Source organism: Uranotaenia lowii, chromosome 2 (genome assembly GCF_029784155.1).
Source record: "Uranotaenia lowii strain MFRU-FL chromosome 2, ASM2978415v1, whole genome shotgun sequence".
Classification (NCBI taxonomy): domain Eukaryota; kingdom Metazoa; phylum Arthropoda; class Insecta; order Diptera; family Culicidae; genus Uranotaenia; species Uranotaenia lowii.
In genome coordinates, this window is record NC_073692.1 from 331719345 (window position 1) to 331739777 (window position 20433).

Here is a 20433-nt window from a genome sequence, read left to right on the forward strand (position 1 = left end):
TAGATTTCGATTAGCAATTCAGTTAACCTTTTGTATTGAAATTAAATTTTTGACACACAAAAACTTTAACTCGTGTTTAAAATGGTTTTTACTAAGAAATGTAACTAAACAAGTTCAAAATCTGAAACCAGCCATTCAAACTTTAGAATTTATTCATATATGTAATACTAATTTTAAATACCACAAGTCGGTAGCCATTTGAAGGGTGTTAAACACTCATGATAGTCAACCGATTTAGCAAAATAAAAACAAAAACCTAGTATCGATGACTATATAACTAATCATTTTGATTGTAAAAAAAGGGTAAACGTGATTCCAAATTTTATGCTGATATGAAATATTCGTCAAGAAACCAATTTCAGCCTCAATTGTATTTTGTGTTTCTCATTCTTCATCCTAAACTCCATATCCAAAAAGGTTTTGACAAATTACTCAAGGTCTAAAATTTTTCATTTTTCCTTGGTGCGAAGGGTTTAAAAGCTGGTTTTGAATAATTTGAGTGCGCTGAACCCTAACATGCTATTAGGTTTTCGTCTAACAGCTTTTGTTTATTTGAAATCTGTTTTGAAAATAGGTAAAAATCATTCAAAAATGTCTTTTTTCACTTTTTTGACAAAACTTTAAAACATAAAAAAAGAAACAATTTTACACTTTCCCCCAAGATCGCAAGTAATTTTGGTTTCTGCGAAAAAGATTTTTTTAAGATCTTTTATCATGATCATCATCATCATTGAAATTACTACATAAAATGATTTGTTATAGCATCGGTTATCAATGATTGATTTCACATAAAAACTGATTGATTTTTAAATAAGTTTCTCATTAATTTTCAATTCTGAATTTTTATGTTCTGAAAACATAATAAGCCTAGTAATACAAATTTTTTTAACAAAAATATAGTTTCTACTATTTGTCCTTTCTGGGACTCGGTATTTCCATTTCAATAAAAAAGACACACACCGTCTTAGCCGATTTAGGCTTTACAGACTGAATAAATGACATGGACAACTTAAGATTAACATTTAATACCCAGTACCGAGATGGGAATCGAACCCATGCCATCAGTGGCCCAGCGATTACCGTCTTACCACGCTAACCACTCGACCACCGAGACGTACAGAGCATGACATTTTAAACTATATAACTTGAGCTTGAAAATTTATAAATGTTTTACTTATTTTTATTACTTCAAATAATCTTATTTTAACCGTTCATAATTTTTTGACTCTATAAAAAGTTCGAAACTATTCGAAGTAACAAGTTTTAAGCTACATTTCAATGCACAACATTTATTAAATAAGTATTTGCTTTGTTTTTTTTTTTTTTTTTTTTTTTTTTTTTTGTTTCGATTATAGTCGTTTTACCATCTTTTATGGCATTCGCGACTTTATCAACGTTGCAGTTGGCGGATCGTCATTGAAAAACTATCCGGTACAACTGTGTTCGATGTTTACTCTTGGGCTCGAACTCACGGACATCGGCTCAGGAGACAACAGACTTGCCAACTGAGCTATATCACAAGCCCGTATTTGCTTTGTGCTTTATATATTTACAACAAAACTTCGAATTCATTATTATTATTTTTGTAAGTTTCTTATTGATCTTTCAAGATCAATTTCCATTTCCAAACCTGTACTTTGACAGTAGAAGGTTGTTCTATAAATAAATGAAGTTATTTTAGTGAACTTCAAAAATGAACTACTTCATCCTTTTAGATTGATAACTGGACCAATTTGAACATAAAAAATTATGTTATCTCTGATTTTGATCCCTGGTACTTTTGATATAAAATTGATGATTGATATTCTTCTTTGATTCAAATTAAATTTAATCTTCAAGTAGGATGTGTTTCGAATAAATCTCTCAAGTTCAAATTGGTTTTTTCGCTAGATCAAGATTTTACAATTCAAATCGTGATTAAATATTTCTTCAAATTTAAAATAGCTGTAGACTTTTTTAATCAAGCCTTCAATAGAGAATGAAGAAAAGGAATGTTAATTAAGACGATTTATACACAACAATTATTATCGTTTTGCTAAACACTGCCTCTGACAGTCGGCGTACCACAAGGGAGTAATCTGGGACCTTTGCTTTTTCTTCTGTACATAAATGACCTACCGAAGCTTGGCCTGAAGGGGAAACCACGACTCTTTGCAGACGACACGTCCTTGTTGTACACCACGAATGATCCAAGCGAAATCGTTGCTCAGATGAAGCTAGATCTACAACTGCTCCAGGATTATTTTTCGGAAAATCTGTTGTCTTTAAATCTTTCCAAAACCAAATACACAATTTTCAACCCTCGGAGGTCGCCTCAAATTCAACCAAGGAATGAGCTGATAGTACAATCCACAACTATAGAAAAAGCGCGGAGTTACAAATATCTTGGACTAACCATTGATGCCGATCTTAAATGGACAACCCATATCGAAAACATTAGAAAGGAAATAAGCTCAACATGTGGCCTTCTCTGGAGGATAAAAAAAAATACATTCCCATGAAGCAACGTTTATCAATGTACCATGCTTTTGTTCAATCAAAACTCCAGTACATGGTAGCAATTTGGGGAAGTGCCAGCAAAAGCGCATTGAAGCCACTGCAAGCTGTACAGACACGTCGAATGAACACAGAAAGGGGAAAAGCTACCTTCTCATATTACGGTAGCCAAATGTTCAACGCTCTACCATCGCACGTACGACTTGAGAACAATTTTACGAAGTTTTGAGCTCCAGCTAAAACTTTTATAATAAGTAATCTAAATCTACATTTATAAAAACTTGATGTCGCCTAATCTGGAGAAACTGGAGTCTACTGCACCCTCTCAACAGAGATTCAATTCTCACTGAAGGTGCAAAATCGTCCTAAAAATCTCATCATATGTCACCGCCACCATTAGCCCTAACTAATACCTGTCTCCATATATTCTACTTTTTCGTTTCCGCCTCCCCCACCACCACCAACAAGCCATCTCACCGCCCTCCACCACCGCTGCAGCCACCATCGCAACCAGAAAAATTATGGTATACTTCTGCATTATTGTAAACCTTTTGAAAATCTTTTGAAAAAAGAAAAAATAAATAAATATGATGAGAAGGTTTTATGCCTACGGGAGAAAGAATTTGAAGGAAATTCTACTCCCGCGGGCTTTTCCCTATCTAAAAAAAAACAATTTTAAATTATGATTAATTTCTTATCTGGTCTGAAATTTATTTTAGAATTTGGATTTCTTTCTTTCTTTTCAAATCTAGGTTAAAGTTAATAAATTTTATTGTGTTTTTGGAAATATTTATGTTAAATTGGTAAACTTGACTGCTTAGTATTTATTTTTAAGTAAATGTCTAGTTCAGAAAAAGGAACAACATTTTAAATACTTATTGATGATTTGCTGGGAGGAAATGATTCAAAACTAGAAAATATTGATTTTGAATTTTGAATTTTGAAACCCCCCCCCCCATCCACCCCCCTCCCCCCAACTCCATACACAGGTCCTTCGCACGGGCCTGTTTAAAGCTAAGTTAAAATTTTATGATAAAGTGAAATACTTTTGTTCTTGATTAATAGCAGAAATGAAAAAAAGTTTTATAATAAAGACTGGATTAACGATTATAAATTTCTTATCGACATGACTCAACGAAATTCTGATTTCCCGAAAAATGTGATATCTGTAATTCTGTGATTCAACCCAAAAAGTTTGTAATGATTGCACAAGGGAACAGCATTTTTGGTGCCTTTGTTTAATTAACTGATTTTGGCGTCCTGACCTATATCCAAACAAAAAGCTGATTTCCAATCAATTTACTACACTTTTTTAAAATCCAGGATTTGAATATTGCCAAGATATTCTCGTATTTGGTGATACAACGCTTACAAAAAATTAAATTCTACAAATTCTAGAAATTTCACAAAATAAGATTACAACTTCTTATGACATCATTAAAGAAAATTTTTAAAAATGTATGTATGTATATTGGTTATCCACCATGGGTGCACGGATTCATCGCAGTTTCTGCCTAAGTATGTGTTCACGTGCATTCTTTAGATTATTAAGTTCGATAAATCTCCAATGCAACGCGTACACCATACCCGGACCCCATGGCTTCGTATGAACTGTTATGGAGTGAGTGTGCTGTGTTGATGTAAGGTATATTTTGGAAGAACGAGTCAATCAGGTGGGCTAGTTTACTTGCTGGTATTCCGGCATCCGTGTAAATACCAGGCCAGCTAGCAACTGATTGAACATTCTTATTATATAGTCATTTATAAGAGGAAACACATCTTACCTTTTGACCACCTATGGGATTCGAACCCAAAAGTTTTCTTGCCGATACCGGGAATCGAACCCAGTACGCCTGGCATATCAAAACCAAACTCGCGCCAGCCTATCCGCTAGACCACATCGGCGCTTATATCCAACATACTAATATAGTATGTATGTATGTATGTAGGTAATCCACCATGGGTGCACGGATTCACCGCAGTTTCGCCAACGTATGCGTTAATTTGCATTCTTTATATCAATTGTTCGGCCTATCTACAATGCAAACAGCCACATACCCGACACCATTTCGTATGAACTGTTATGTAATGAGTGTTACGTGTATGTGTATGTGTTATTTGTAGAACGATCAATCAGTTTCGCAACCGTATAAAATTCATAACATTTCCAGTGTTATGAATCTTCGACAGGTATTCCGCATACGTGTAGATACCTGCCCAGCTGGCAACTGAGTGGCCGTTCAAAAATAATTTATTTAATAAATTAAATTGTTGAAAAATTATGAAATCTTACCACTCCGTGAACTCTTACCTTTTCATACTCCATCCTAAATCTTACCAGTTGTGTTAAAGCTATAGCTTAATTTACCGACTTTTAATCCGTTTCTAAAAATATTAATGAAAAAAACATATTATTTAGTGGATAATCAGTCAGGATACTCTACTGCACTTAAAAATTTAAAGCTATTGAAAGCAATTAAAATTTATAATTCCAAGCTAAATGATGATATTTTTATTCTATTTGGTAAAAAATTTCAATTTAACGGTAATTCTGGTTGTTCTTATATTTGTATATACATTTAAAAAAAAATCAATGAACTTTACCATTTTATGAAACCCAAATCTTACCATTTACTGTATCTACCTTATCTAACCTTTACACATCTCAAATCACAACGCAGCTTTAAACTCAACCCCATTTTTTTAAATGTAATTAAAATTCCAAATATTATGTTGAGTTGTCATGGTTTCTGTAAAGAACCTTCAACTATGGTGTTTAATTGTTAATTTAGGTTTTATGATGACATTTTGGAATTTATCAATTGACGTGACGATTACTTTTTTTCAAATTGAAAACTTCAATAAAGGAAATTTACGAAAAAAAAAAACTTACATATTTCATAATATTGCAACCTTTAAAATATAATAAATCTTAATCGAACAATGCGATAAATAGGAAGCAAATGTCGGTTTAACATTTATGGTTCCAAAACAAAATCACTGAGGAGCAGTGTCTTTGCTGCCAATATGTTTGAAAAAGTCATTTTGCACGATTTCGGTTTCCTGAATACGTAGCATTTGTCAGATTTAGCATAAAATCACTTTGAGTGATATATCGAAAAAAAAATCTGTCTACCTTAGCACCAATATTCGAGTAACAATTTACTCTACAATATTAGAAAAATATTTTTCTCTTATGATATGGAGAGCATAATAGCTCTTTTTATCTTTGCATACTAGCTAAATTTTCAATTGCTGAAACATTTTTATATCTTAATATCTTAACCCTGTTAAAAACTATTTTGAGATTATGTTTCAAAATTTAAAAAAAAACTTCAGTTAATATTTTTGATTCAACATGAATTAAGTAAACAAGTGATGTTATGTTGTATGTGAAATGATGTTTAATAGTGCTTCAGTATGGTGTTCGATTATTTACACAAGGAAATAAATTATATTTTGTAATTTTCCTAAAGAATCTTTAAAATTATTTTACATTTATACGCCTGCAATTAATTGACAAAAAAAAAAGTGGAAATAAGTTTTATACCAGGCGGAGTTGGGCGGAATCACCCTAGCACGAAATGAACAATTACTCAATCCGAATGTCAAATTCTGAACTCGCAGTATCTATTCGAAGTCGTAGCAATTATCAACAACACCTATTACGTGTCTTTTAAGCAAATTTAGTTCAAATGATTCCTAACAGCAACGTTCTATCGGGCACATGAAACCATTAGCAACCCGACGTTTAGCTAAATGAACAAAGTACCCACCCGAATAAAATGGGAAAGAACAGTAAAGAAAAAAAACCCACTAGGTATAACTGGTGGTGATGAATTTTGAAAAATCATCGATTGCTGCAATCAAACCATCGTGTGTGTGGGCGGAGTAAAGAAAAATAAAACATTGAGCGTTTAATTGGAAGGTTTCTTCGTTAAAATATTTCGTGTCCAACTTCTATACAAATCTTTAGAAAACATTTTTTTAGAAGCTCGAATAAGGAAATGAAAAGTGGAAAATTCCATAAATGTTAAGGAACAAGCTCACCGGATTCTCCGTTCTGTTGAATTCCGCCGCTCGCGCGCTTTTGGCTGCTGATTTGCTTGCAATCGATTGGCTTCATCATCCGATTTCTTCACAATTTTTGCACACATTTCAGCACAACTTTGTTTCATTAATCACTATGCTTCTCAAATAGATTAGAAGAATAGCAATATCTTCATTTAGCACAAGATGAAAAAAGTTTATGCTTTCTTTTCCCGTTCTGTTGCACTTTATTTAAATTTCACATGAGAAGCAACCATAAACGACCGAGAAAGACACAATTTCAGCCACAAATCACACGAATACTTTTAAATTCACCAGTACCAATTCTTCAATTTTTTAATTTTATCCTCGAATCATTACTTAAACCACCAAGTATATCAATGAGAGAGCAAAAAATGCAGCGCACGAGAAACCCGAAAAAAACGCGTCCGCACCCGAACAAGGCCTACTCGGAACCATATCCAACATACTAATATAGTGTCATAAAAATATACTTAAACAATATCGACCAACTTATTCTTAATCGTCTGTAACTTAATAGGCTGCAATATAGGTACATATCTCACAAATGACAGTTATAATTGTTGTTCACATGGACAAGGACATGGTTTTTTCGGTTGAATTCGAACAACACAGTCACCAGATACTTAGTCTAACGCCATTCGAATACAATATGGAAAGTGAAATTGAATCATTCCATAGAGAACTTTTGCTCATTGTACTCAGTAAACAACAACATAAGTACATTAGCATTTCTATTGGGGTTTAAAGTTTTTATTAAATTTTCTTTATTAAATGAAACCATACCACTAATCTGTTGGACAAAAATGATGATTCGGTAAGAAAAGCTCTAAATTGCTCACTAGACTGTCCCAGATTGATTGGTGCCTTTAGGTGAAAAAATGACTTTCTGAAAGTTTCAGCTCAGTTGGCTGAAGCATGAGCTGGCGCAGTCTTGTGGAGATTCTCAGCAAAATGTATGGAAAGTCTTCTTAACATACGACAGATATACCCTTATAGTCAAGGAAAACAAATCTCTTCGAGCAAACATCAAGTTTAATTCAAATCTTGTATTTTTGTGTTCGTTTTATTTTTTAAAAAATCGACATGATAACAAAAATGATTTTTATAGTTATGGGCCAGCCTGTTAACTCACGCAATATGATGTTTAAAATGAAAGAAAAAATCAACGACGTATTGGTACTTTTGGAAGAAAATGTGATTTAGGTTGATTATGGAAAAAAGTGTGAATCATTTGAAAACTTACTTAAATATGATGTGACCAACAGATTTAGATTTAGTAATTACCATTATTCAACTTCATTGGTTTTCGTAGTAGATCGTGCCAAGTTGCTATCGTAAAAACTTCTTTAAGCTGCTGCGGCGTGACGAAGTGACGTACATCCATTTTTTATGCATTATTGCTTGTGCTTTTATATGACACTAAAAGTTTTGTGGAAAAATCGAAACGAAATTAAATTCAATTTAAAAAAAGTGACTAACATGTCTTTTTTACGAAATACTTCTAATAATTAACTTTTAAGTAAGATATGAGAGCCTCTTCCATCAGTTGAACTCCCAAAAGTAGGGGCTGGTTATAAATATATACTTTATCATTTTCTTACGAAAATATTTGAAACGCGTATGTTTAAATCTGTTGTATCTATAATTCAAGATTAAAATAGAGAAATGACTCAACGTATTTCACAACTGTAACCAACCAATGAACTGTACTTTGTTACGTGAGAAACGTTCGGTAGGTACAACCTGATGCTACCAACTCACATAACCCCTAATCTTTCGATTTCATCGACCCAGACAGATGGTCAAATGGTGATCTGTGGCGCCTGTGGAATCTGCATATGTAGGTGCAGTGTTTGAAACGTGGAAGATCGAATGATCGACCCTTATTAATCGCTTCTAAAAATTCTGTACCATCCTTTTTCCCAAGACACCGGCGGGAAACGTGATGCTCATGTGCCGACAGCCCTCTGATTTCCGAATTTCATAACAACCAATAGCACCATCCTTCTCGTGAAGAGGCTGCTGCTGCTCTTGAAATCCCAAATGATCAATGGGAACTTCTGTACCAAACACTGTCAATCACATTGGTCATAACAATTCCTCGGCCGGAACGACGACGGATTGCCCCTTCTATGAGGCAATTTGTAAAACCACTATCATCAGCTGAACTTATGAATGTTTGACAAGAACGGCTATATTTGTACTAACTACTAGTAAGCTAAAATAGAAGGCGTGTGTAGACAATTCTGGCTCCAATTTTCTAACTGTACGAAACTAGAAGGAGATAAGAAACTGATCAATATGATCTACAGACTACAAAGCTGCTTTCAAAATTAACCATAAAACCATGCTTAAATATTCAAAATATATTATTTTTTCCAAAAAAACAAATTTCTTCAAAATTATTTACTTTATTTATTATTTACGTTACTTCATTCATCAGGTATCAGGTATCAGAATGGGGGTAGGCTTAATAGCGGCACGTTATCCAAACATACGGGAAAATTGTGCCTAGCCTTTTTTTATCCAAGATTTCATCATTTACCTGAGAAACCTGAAAAACCTATAAAAGGAAGAAATAAATTCAATCTATTTAAGATGGCATAAAGCCTTTCCACTAGGGATTATTAGCATTAAAGCTCTTTTCTACATTCGGTAAGGAATGATAGAATGTTTTTTAAGTTTAATTTCTTAAACTCAGATTCGCTTAAAGCGTAAGATCCCAGAGTACGAAAACGTAGTCTGGCAAATGAGGGACAGTTACATATAAGATGGAAGGGATCTTCCACATCTGATTCACAACTACCACATACTGGAGATTCAGCACGCTGAATGTTGTGCATGTGATAGTTGAGTTTACAATGACCGGAGAGTGCTCTGATCAAGATGCTGCAATGAGATTTATTTAAAGTTAATAAGTAACTCGATATGATTGGAGATGGTTTTTCTAAAAATAATTTAGTTTGACGACAAGTGTCCAACTCTTCCCAGTATCGTTCATGCTGGTTAGAGGACCAAGTTTGAATTTGGTTTCTGAACCAACATGGTGATATTGGGACAGCCGGCTCTGGTCCGTAAAATTCCTTTTCCGACCCAGCTCTAGCGAGTTCGTCGGCGCATTCGTTTCCAAAAATTCCCTTATGTCCGGGTACCCATAGAAGGTTTAATCCATTGCCTTCAGCAAGTTCTTCGATTGCTTTCCGGCATGCGATTACCAGTTTTGATCTAGAACTGGAAGCACTGAGTGATTTGATAGCTGCTTGGCTATCCGAACAGAAATAAATAGTTCTGAACATAATCTTCTTTTGAAGTGCAATTTGCACTCCATACATAATAGCATATAGCTCAGCCTGAAAGACTGTACAATATTTTCCTAGAGGTTGAGCATATTCTATGTTCAACTCGTGACAGTAAATTCCTGCACCTGCACGGCCGTTTGATAATGAACCGTCAGTATAGAATACAATATGAGAGGACATTTGGTCCTCTACGAAACCTGATAACCATTCTTGAGGAGAAGGAAATTTGACTTTAAACCCCATGTAGGGAAAACTACTCGAGAGTGTTAAATCGTTTGGCGCAAGATTAAACTTGTTTAATCTAACTAATTCAGGCCACACATTTGTATGACTCGATGATCTTTCGATATTTCCTGACAGCCAGAGACCAACTGCCTGTAGACGAAAAGCACATGAGAAGGCTTCCTGTTTTAGGAACAAGTGTAGAGGTTTGATAGAAAACAGAGCCTCTAGTGCTGCAGTAGGAGTTGTAGTGAACGATCTGGACATCCCCAAAAGACACATTCTTTGAAGGTGATTTAGTTTAGTCCGAACTGTTGCAACTTCTCCTTTCTGCCACCACACTAGACACCCATAGGCCAGAATTGGTCTTACTATTGTGGAATAAATCCAGTGAATATGTTTAGGTTTGAGTCCCCAGTTTTTTTCCGATTGCACGTCGGCATTGTCCGAAGGCCATGCATGCTTTTTTGATTCTGAATTCGATGTGATCAGACCAGTTTAATTTGGAGTCAAGAATGACACCCAAATATTTAACTTGATTAGACACGGTGATTTCGGAACCATAAAACAGCAGAGGGCGCACCCCGCGGGTGATACGTTTTTTAGTAAATAAAACAATGTTAGTTTTTAGAGGATTAACTGAAAGTTCTACATGAGAACACCATCGTTCAACAGAGCGCAGAGCTTGTTGCATTATATCAAATAATGTGCTTATGCACAAACCTCTTACCAGCAGAAGATAATCATCTGCGAATCCATAGGTTGGTATTCCACGGTCATTGAGTTTTCTCAACAAACCGTCTGCAACTAGGTTCCACAAAAGAGGTGATAGTACACCTCCCTGTGGGCAACCACGTGTGCTAACTTTTGTTATTGAAGCCTGTCTTAAAGACGAATGAAGATTCCTGTTACTTAGCATTGCGCTAATCCAGTTAGTTATAACACTAGGCACTCCATGAAGTAGTGCCGCATCCATTATTGATGTAAACGAGACATTATCAAATGCTCCTTCTATGTCTAGAAATGCTCCTAGACATGATTCTTCCTGTGAAAAACTATTTTCAATATTATGTACTATGTTGTGCAGAAGAGTTAATGTTGGTTTTCCTGTTTGGTATGCATGTTGTGTCGCATTAAGCGGATGTTGGACAAGGCATTCTTGCCTGATATGATGATCAATTAAACGTTCAAGTGCTTTTAATAGAAATGAACTTAGACTAATAGGACGAAAGCTTTTGGCTTCGTCGTATGATGATCGTCCCCCTTTAGGGATGAATTTCACGGCTATCTGCCGCCAAAGTTTAGGAATATATCCATGAGCAAAACTGCTTATCATTATTTTTCTTAATATGTGTTTGAAATGATCGAAACCTTTTTGAAGCAAAACTGGAAATAAACCGTCACTTCCAGGAGATTTGTATTGAGCAAAACCATCGATTGCCCATTTGATCGATTCTGTAGTAACTATTTTCCGAGCAAAATGCAAGGAATCTAGACTTCCAGAAAAGAACTCAGGCTCTATCGATGAATCTTGATCAACACATCCTGGAAAGTGAGTATTGAATAGACAACTTAATGTATCTTCGTCGTTTGATGTATAATCACCACTAGGGGTTTTAAGGTATGAAACCTGATAATCTTTTGATTTGGCTAAGACTTTATTTAACCTACTTGCTTCGTGCAAGCTTGAAATGTTTGTGCAGTAGCTCTGCCAACTTGAGCGTTCGGCAGCTCTTGTTGCTTTCCGGTAAGCTCTGCGAGCCAACTTGAAGGCATCAAAACCTTCCGTGCGCCTTCGGTTCCAAGAGCGTCTGCAGTTTTTTCGTAATTTACTGAGATTTGAGTTCCACCATGGTGTACTGTTTTTGTTGAATTTCAACGTTCGTACGGGACACGCTTCTTCATAAGAATTTAAAATAATTTCGGTGGTTTTTGCAACCACTTCATCCAACTCAGAAGGAGTAGTAATTTCAGGTGTATATCCATGAAATTTAATAGCAATATGCTCCAAATAAAGGTCCCAATTAGTTGTTCTTGGATTTCTGAATGTAATTGTTTCTAAAAACTCACCTGAGTGTTCAAAATAGATAAACCTGTGGTCAGAAATCGATTCTTCGTTAGGCACATGCCAATTTGAAATTTCCTGAGAAATTGTTCTAGAACAAAGTGTGATGTCAATCACCTCTTCTCTGTCACACCTAACAAAAGTTGGTTTATTTCCTACATTTAGAATTTCTAAATCAGTGCTGCTTAAATATTCCATTAAATTTGAGCCTCTCAGATTGATATCTGAGCTACCCCATACAAAATGATGAGCATTGGCATCACAGCCTATTACAAGAGGTGTATTTTGTGATTCACAGAATGAAATGACATTTTTTAAATCATCCGTAGGGGATGATTGTTCATATGGTAAGTATGCCGAACAGTAGACGTATTTTCTATCAGGCAGCGAAACCTGAACGACGCAAATATCTCTTGTTGTTAGATTGGGTATAAGTGTTGCATTTAAAGAATTGTTTATCAATATACATGCACGAGGCATTATTCGGGCATTAGTCATTCCAATTACACTGAACACAGTAAAGTTTGGTTTGAGCAAATTCCCTAAGTAAAAAGTTCCATTTCGGAAATAGGGTTCTTGCACCAAGGCGATTGATGCAGTTCCATTAAGGATTAAACGACATAAGTTAAGTGTAGCGGTTCTTTTGTGCTGCAGATTTATCTGTGCAACCTTAATAGAAAGCATTTCTATCAAAGAATTCCACACATATTTCCATCACACACAAGAACCTCTGCACCTTCATATCGACGCATGAAGCGGGGTATCCCATACAGGATGAAAATTTAAAAATCGTGTGTATAATCTGAATCCCACGAGTTGCCAGGAAAAATACGGCCCTTTGCACCAGTGCCTGGCTATAGTGCAGACCTTAACAACGTTCTGCTTAAGGTAGGATTATTATACACCCTCCTACCCCCACTTTGGGGCCCACAGGCACAGAACCACCCTGAAGCGGGTGTTTACAAAATTTAGGAGAATTCAACTTAATAGCAATAAGCACAATTGGTGAATCCTCCCTGAAGAAAACTTGGCTTAGAACTTCAAAATCCCAAGCCAAGTTTTCCCCCCTCCCAATGTGATAGTCGCATTTGAAGAATGACTAACGCATATGGGAAGTACTGGATAAGTCGCCTTTTACGACGTGGACCAGTATCCCAGTGGTAGTATTCTATAAGCCGCCACCACACAGCAGGAAGTCATTATTTTTCCAAAAAAACAAATTTCTTCAAAATTATTTACTTTATTTATTATTTACGTTACTTCATTCATACAACTATTGGAGAATTTCTCGTGCAAAGGACCCTTTAAAATATTTCTACATGTTACCAAGAGTGCTTGAAAACAAATTTTCGACCTAACAATCACTTATCCAGATTAAGAAACATTCTCGGTATCGATTTTATTAAAGAGCGTTTGGGCAACACAAGCTTACACAGCAAATTTTTTTTGCTGGAAACCAGCAATTTTTTGCTGGTTTTTGTCCCGCTGACTTTCCAGCAAAATTTTCAGCAATTTAAATTGTTGGAAAAAACAGCAAACGTTAATGCTGGTTTCCAGCAATTCAAATTGCTAGAAAATTAGCAATCCAGATTGCTGGAAACCAGCTATTTTTTTCAACACAACCTGCTGTATTTAGTATCAAATTTATATTTTAATTCAAAATTAAATTTGGATTTGGCTGTGCATATAATACGCAATAAAACAAATATCTCCTAGCTCCCTTTTTTCAATAAAGGGATATATTTATTTACAGAAACCGATATTTTTTTCAATATTCTTAAACACCGGCTCTGGGCTGGCAGCTTTGTGCCAAAGTGTTGATCATCCGCCACCTGTAAAAATAGCTTTGATTAGAAAACTAATATGATGCCGAGATCAGAGAAGCATTAAGAAATTAATTAAACGATTATAATTTCAATTCAGCTTCTATAAAACTATGATTCTATCATTTGAGAAAAAGGTATGATATTTTGAGTAAAAATATTACGATAAAATGACAGTTAATTAGATGTGTTGTAAAGTGTCATAAAAAACGAAGAAATGTGGTTATAAGTTAAGATTGTACTTGTACCAGTTCAGGTATTTCCATCAAACAACAAAATTAAAAAAAAAAGAATTTCAAAAACTAGATCACACTTGTCAAAAGTGTTTCCTGATCACATCCTTCCCCCTAAATTCCCAACAAAAATTATTTGCTAGGATGCAGAGGTGACCTCGGTTCTAAAGAGCAATATTATTCTTTCGTCCTTTTCTCTTATTTCCAAACCTATCTATTGACTACTAGGACGTGGCTAGCGCCGTTATTGATGTTCAAAGAGAGAGCATCAGTATTGTACAATGAGAATGAGCTAATAATCCCAAGTACCATTCTTTTGACCTTTGTACAAAATTGATGGCCTCGGTCAATCACGGAGTAGCAACCATTGGCGATGTGGAATTCGTTCTACTAAGCCACGCCTGCAATCATGGTTTTCGAAATGCATATTTTGTGTAGAAAAATGAGAGCTGAACGACTATATCTTTATTTAACAATTAAAAATATCTGTTTCAGACGTGAAATTCATTTAGTAGAAATGGATATTTGAGCATTTCGGGTTCAATGATTCAGGTGGATGTGAGTAGTCAATCAAGCTAAGCTAAGCTAATAGAAATCACACATGCGATGTTTGAATCAGAACTTTCAATTTTTATAATCTTGTTTTGGTAGCTTTTGGTTTGCTAAACTTGTAAATCGGAACTGAGTTCCGAAACTTAACGTTTCATTCTAAATTCTCATGTCTGACTCAAAATTATAAACTTGAATCGTGTTTTACTGAATCACAGTCCCATTAACATGGAGCAGAAAGTTCCCAGCAAGAAAAGGAACAAGAAGGACGATCGTGTTTGTGTTTGAATTATGTATCAAAATTTAATGTATGAATTTTTCAGTGCATTTTCAGAATGATCATGGAAACGAAATTTTGTTTCTGAAATCTTAATATAGTACATATGAATTAGATACGGAAACCCTCATTAAAAAACTGGAGCTATTGATTTTTAATCTATACTCTTACCATTTATTTATTTAAAATAAGATTGCAAGATTACCCGGTTTTAACCATATTTGAGAACAGTCCGGCCCGGCCTAATTGCCCGTATTTCATTGAACATTGCCCGGTTTTTGTCCGGTTTTTGCCAGGATTTATTCTCTTTAATTATGGAAAATCAAACAAAAAAAACGAATTGTGATGTATTTTTTTTTTTCATTTGTGCCTCCAAACCTAAATTTTATGAGCAAGTTTTTCAAAACTTATCATTAAGGTTTTTCGGAATCCTAAAATGTATTTTAAACCCTGTTGATGAGTTTATTGAATTTTTTTCACAATTTTTTTTTGATTTTTCTTGAGTAATTTATGGGTTTTTATGGCAGTCAATTTTGAAATCAATGCCCGGGTTTTGCCAGGTTTTTATCTAAAATTGCCGGGATTTATGCGGCCCGGATACATGCTGAAAAAATTCTGGAAATCTTATTTAAAACAAATGCACTGCATGCTGTAATTTCAACAACGAAATTAAAATCTAAAATATACTGACTGAATACAAATAGAATTCGGAAAATGATTGAACATCTCAAATGTGTCGAACTCTATTGAAACTTAGTAACTGCGCCTGATCCATTGCGATCCCTTACAAGTGGGAAAGTTTTGATAAAAGATATCAAAATATTGAATGTTTGATGAGTCTTTTAGGTTTAATTGAGTTTTAGAGGAGGTTCATTATTCAAACATACAGAAAATTGTGCCCTATGTTTTGAGTCAAGATTTTAATTATTAACTCATCTTATTAAACAAAACTTGTAAAAGAATTCAAAATTTACCCTGGAGATAACTGATATCACGTTTTTCTAAAGAAACATTTTTTCTCTTATTTTTTGGAAGATTTATATTTTTAGTGCTTACTTATTGACATATTTTTCTTATAGTATGGGAATAAATTCTAAATCTTGCTCTTTTCCTGCTACAAAAAAATGAATCGCGAAAATAATAATGTTGATGAGGTACCTAAACAAACAGATTTGAATGAATAATTACTGCAATCTTTTTTTTGGTTTTTATTAACTCGTCCACGTTTCTAGATTTCATTAAAATGATTCGGCTTATTTCTTGAAAAGGTATTTGTTTTTGAAACCTTTATTCAATAAACTTCCAGCAAAATGCAAATAGTCCCTCATGGAAAATCAACCTCCATTTATCAGCCGCTTATCAGCCGGCAAGTCGGGAATACGCGAATAAATTCACCCGCCAGAAGCCGGAGCCGCTTAGTCGAGCCTCACTTGACTTAGTTCGTGGGCGTTTCGGTTCCTCGCTTCGAATTAAGTGCCGGTTGCGGGAATTCAGCTTTTTTGGTGTAATATTTTCGAGCATTAGCTCATCTACCGAGAGGCGCAAAAAGTGTCGGCAAAAGCGAACTGGTTTGCAAAATTGAAGAATTTCAAGTGAGTTGAAGTGTTCCTTTTTTGTGAAACGGTCCAAGGAACTTAAAAAATCGTGATACGCGGAAAGTTTAAGGTTCGGGCAAATAACAGTCCTAAGTGATAAAAATCCCACAAATAACATTAATCAAAAGGTGATTGTGAATAACTTTGGAGAAAAAACTATACAGCCAGAAGTTTTTTTTTTCATGTGTTTGCCAAACAAGCAAAAATAACTGCGCTATTACTATGGATGATAAACTTCTTCGGCCGCTCATTGTGTGTCTGTTATTGACAGTTAAAATTGGAAGATAATTGTGTACCTACCGCCTGTTTTTTTTGCCGCATAATAAACAATAATCAAGATTACGATTGTCTGTTCAAATGACAGAAAAGCGTATCTGTTATAACTAGCGGGAGAAGAGCGAGGCTGGAACATATGCAAATGGTGGATTAAAATTAATCTACTAGTGACGACAGTGAGCGAAAAATTGGAAGCATTGAATCATCTGTTTATCGTAACCTCGTAAAAATATAAGGAAATAACTTAACAGTTCATAATTTTGAACTGTGAACGTTTCATTCAACAATAAAAATGAATGGATTTTAATTTGTTGAGTTCAAAATTGAATTCTCAAATTATAAAAATTATGAATCCTTAATCCTCCATTCTGAGCTCTGAAGGCAGAGTTCTGAATTTGAATTCGAAATTCAGAATTTCGAGTTAAGAATTGAGAATTTCAAAAATGTAAGTTCCATCATTTCGGTGAAATATTCTTGGAGGAAGAATATAAGGATTGAAAATTGACGAAGATGGAACGGCCCCTTACTGCGTTGAATAGGGGAGAGTCTGCGCTAAAAATCCCAATTTACAGTTCGAGTGAAAATGAACGCGAAAAAATCTTATTCCATCAATAACTCAAAACTTGAAATAACTAGCTTGTATAACATGGTGAAATCAATGTGAAATGGTTGAAAGATGAAATTCCAGCCGTACTTGTTCCTTAAAACCTTCTTGAACTGTTTTTATTTCAATTCCGAAGAAATCGGAATAAAAACAATTCTATCAGGTTTTAAGGAACGAGTCCGACTAGAATTTCATCTTTCAACCATTTCCCATCGATTCCACTATTTTACAAAAACTAGTTTCGTCGCGTTGCTGTGTTAATAACGAAATAAGATTTTTCACGTCCATTTTCACGTGAAGTATAAATGGGCCTTCACGTGGCAAATTTTCAGAGATGCCAATTTTTCTTGTTGAAATCGTTTTTAAAAGACACAAGGGGAGAAGTTAAATATTAAGATAACAAAAAAAATCATAAGAAAGTATATTTTTTTCTCTTATCTTATTCTCTCCAATAACTGTGAAAAAGATATGATTCCGACTTAAGCGGATATTAACAGCGAATTTTTCGAAATTTTCTATTTTCAACTATGATGTCGAGTTGACGTGCATCCTTTTCAATTGCAAACTTTTCGTAAACTAGCTGGTTCTTCACGAAAAACTTTACTTTGGAACAATATATTTGAAATAACCAGTTAGGAAAAGAAACGACGGTTGAAAATGAAGAAAAAATAGTTTATTTACAGAAAAATAAAATTTGTCTCCAAACTCTACCTGGGGTAAGGGTGGACGGCTTTATTCAGACTTGATGTTTACACATTTTTTTCAATTTTTTGTCCTTTATCCAATACGATTAAGCTATATTTTGCATTTAGATCATGAAAAGTTGGATAAAGTACTTGTTTGTTCTGGATTAAGTATATATTTCCGATAAAATCGGATCTCGTGTGTTGCATCATAAATTACACACAATAATCATTGAAAGATGTCTTACTAATAGTACCACGAATTTGTTTAAAAATTTTGGACGGTTCGACCAATAAAGTAAGAGGACACAGAAAACACAAATTTGTTGAAAATTTCTTGAGACATCAAAGGGAGAATCTACCGTCCACACTTACCCCATAAAGCGGTTTAAGTGAAGACACCTGCAGTCCATAACAATTCACGTGATAATTTTCTCGCTTTTCTTCTATCAAGCTCATCTCTTCAGCGTTTGTAAACAACATGTTCTGCATCACATTGAACGTAATTTAATCAAAATTGATCCACCGCTGATTTTTTAATGATTTTTTAAAGTTGAACTATACCAAAAACCGCCCACACTTAACCCGGAGTACCTTAATCTAAAAACGTTTTGATCTCTTTCTTTTCATGTTAATCCCTCTTGAAATGAAAATGATTACCGTATACCTATTATCCAATTTCACCCAGTGATGGCAGTGAAGACTTATAGATTAAGTCTGTGGATTATTCTTTATTAGATATACAGATTTTGTGATTTTTGTGACCTTAAAATTAAGTAAAATAAATAGAATGAAATCTTGCAGTTCAAATCAGATTCTCTCTAACTCGATTCAAATTTAAGGTTTTGGTTTGAAATTTGGCTTTGCAATATCAATAATGTTAAATTTACTTATGAGTAGATAACATTTTTCATTATCAGCAAATACTTTTCATCAATAATGAATTTCACAATGTAAATGATGAAATATATTTTTTTAATAAAACAAGATTTTCATATAAACATACAAAATTTCCAAAATTAACTTCAATTCTACTTTATATTTGTGATTATCATTTGAATTGCCAATTGCATACAAACTGCCAAACAGGCTAAAAATTTGCTTGATGGTGAAACTATTTTACGAGCTAAATCTGAATCAGAATTTTGAATGTGAATCCCGAACCTGAATTTAAAATTTTTATTTTAAATCTGTTTCTGTATTTCAAAGCAATTTCTGAAATTAAAAAAAAAAAAACAATTATTGAGTTAAGATTTCAGATCGGAATTCCAAATATGAGGCAAAAATTGAATTTTGTTTCCGAGCCGTCATGAATCTTTATTCTTTATTCTAACGTTTTCGGGTTCAATATGAAGTCATTATTTTAATCATATATTTTCAATTTGGCTTGCCAATTCTTAAGATTTGTTGTGTTTAAATTCTGCATAAGAATTAAGTTCGAAAACTTCGAATCTGAATATGAAACAAAAACTTAAAACGATTTCTTATTTCATTTTATTCATATTCGGAAAATTATTATCGAAATATTTAAATTCAAATGAGTTTTGAAAATCATACCTTTTCATTTCTTTCTACTTATGATAATTTTAACCCAAAATCAAGAATCTTTGAATGGATACAGAATCCAAAATGTGAACAGAAAAATAATTTTGATTTTTATAATATAGAGCCAGTACCTCCGAAATCAGTTTAATTCAATTAAGAATTCAATATCCAGAAATGAATTTCAAACATTAACACATTGCGAGATATCTCATTTTTGGCTTAACGCGAGTGCGCTTCACTGTGAAGCATAACTCAAATGTGATATATTTGATAGAGAAACTTTTTTCTACAAAATTTAACACAACCCTTTCGATAACTCAAAAGTACTCAATTTGTGGAGTTTGACCCAATCGTTTCTGAGAAAGTGAATGCCAAGTTTTGGTGTTTTTGGGCTCAGAATTCTTTGCGGTCCTTAATGTGTTAAGAGAGAAAATTTTGAAATATTGAAGCAAAATTCTGAACCGGAGATTAGTTTTTGAGTAAGGAACGGGGGGAGGGAGGGGGTTTGGGGGTAAACCCTTCCCCTTATAAGGTTCCAAAAATGACAAGCATAATGTTTTTCAAAATTTTAAATTCTTAATCAAATTGTGATGAGCAATCAAAAATAACAATCTCAACTCAAAAATAAGGCCAAAACCACGAAATCTTTTCCTAGGTTCACAAGTCTATTACAGTTTTTAAAAAAAATTATC

General features: G+C 34.2%; 1 protein-coding gene across 4 annotated transcripts in view; it reads left to right on the top strand.

Annotated features, from left to right (window-relative positions):
* Positions 1-20433, top strand: part of LOC129744004 (trehalase) — a 94844-nt gene that overhangs the window by 45107 nt on the left and 29304 nt on the right. For 2 of the 4 annotated variants that reach the window (XR_008736773.1, XM_055736293.1), the window contains exon 1: positions 16468-16630. The exons of 1 other annotated variant lie outside the window; for it this stretch is intronic. The gene's annotated coding sequence lies outside the window, so the exon portion shown is untranslated. Of the gene's footprint in view, positions 1-16467; positions 16762-20433 lie in introns of those variants that run through there. One more of the 4 variants, XM_055736294.1, reaches the window with a different exon arrangement.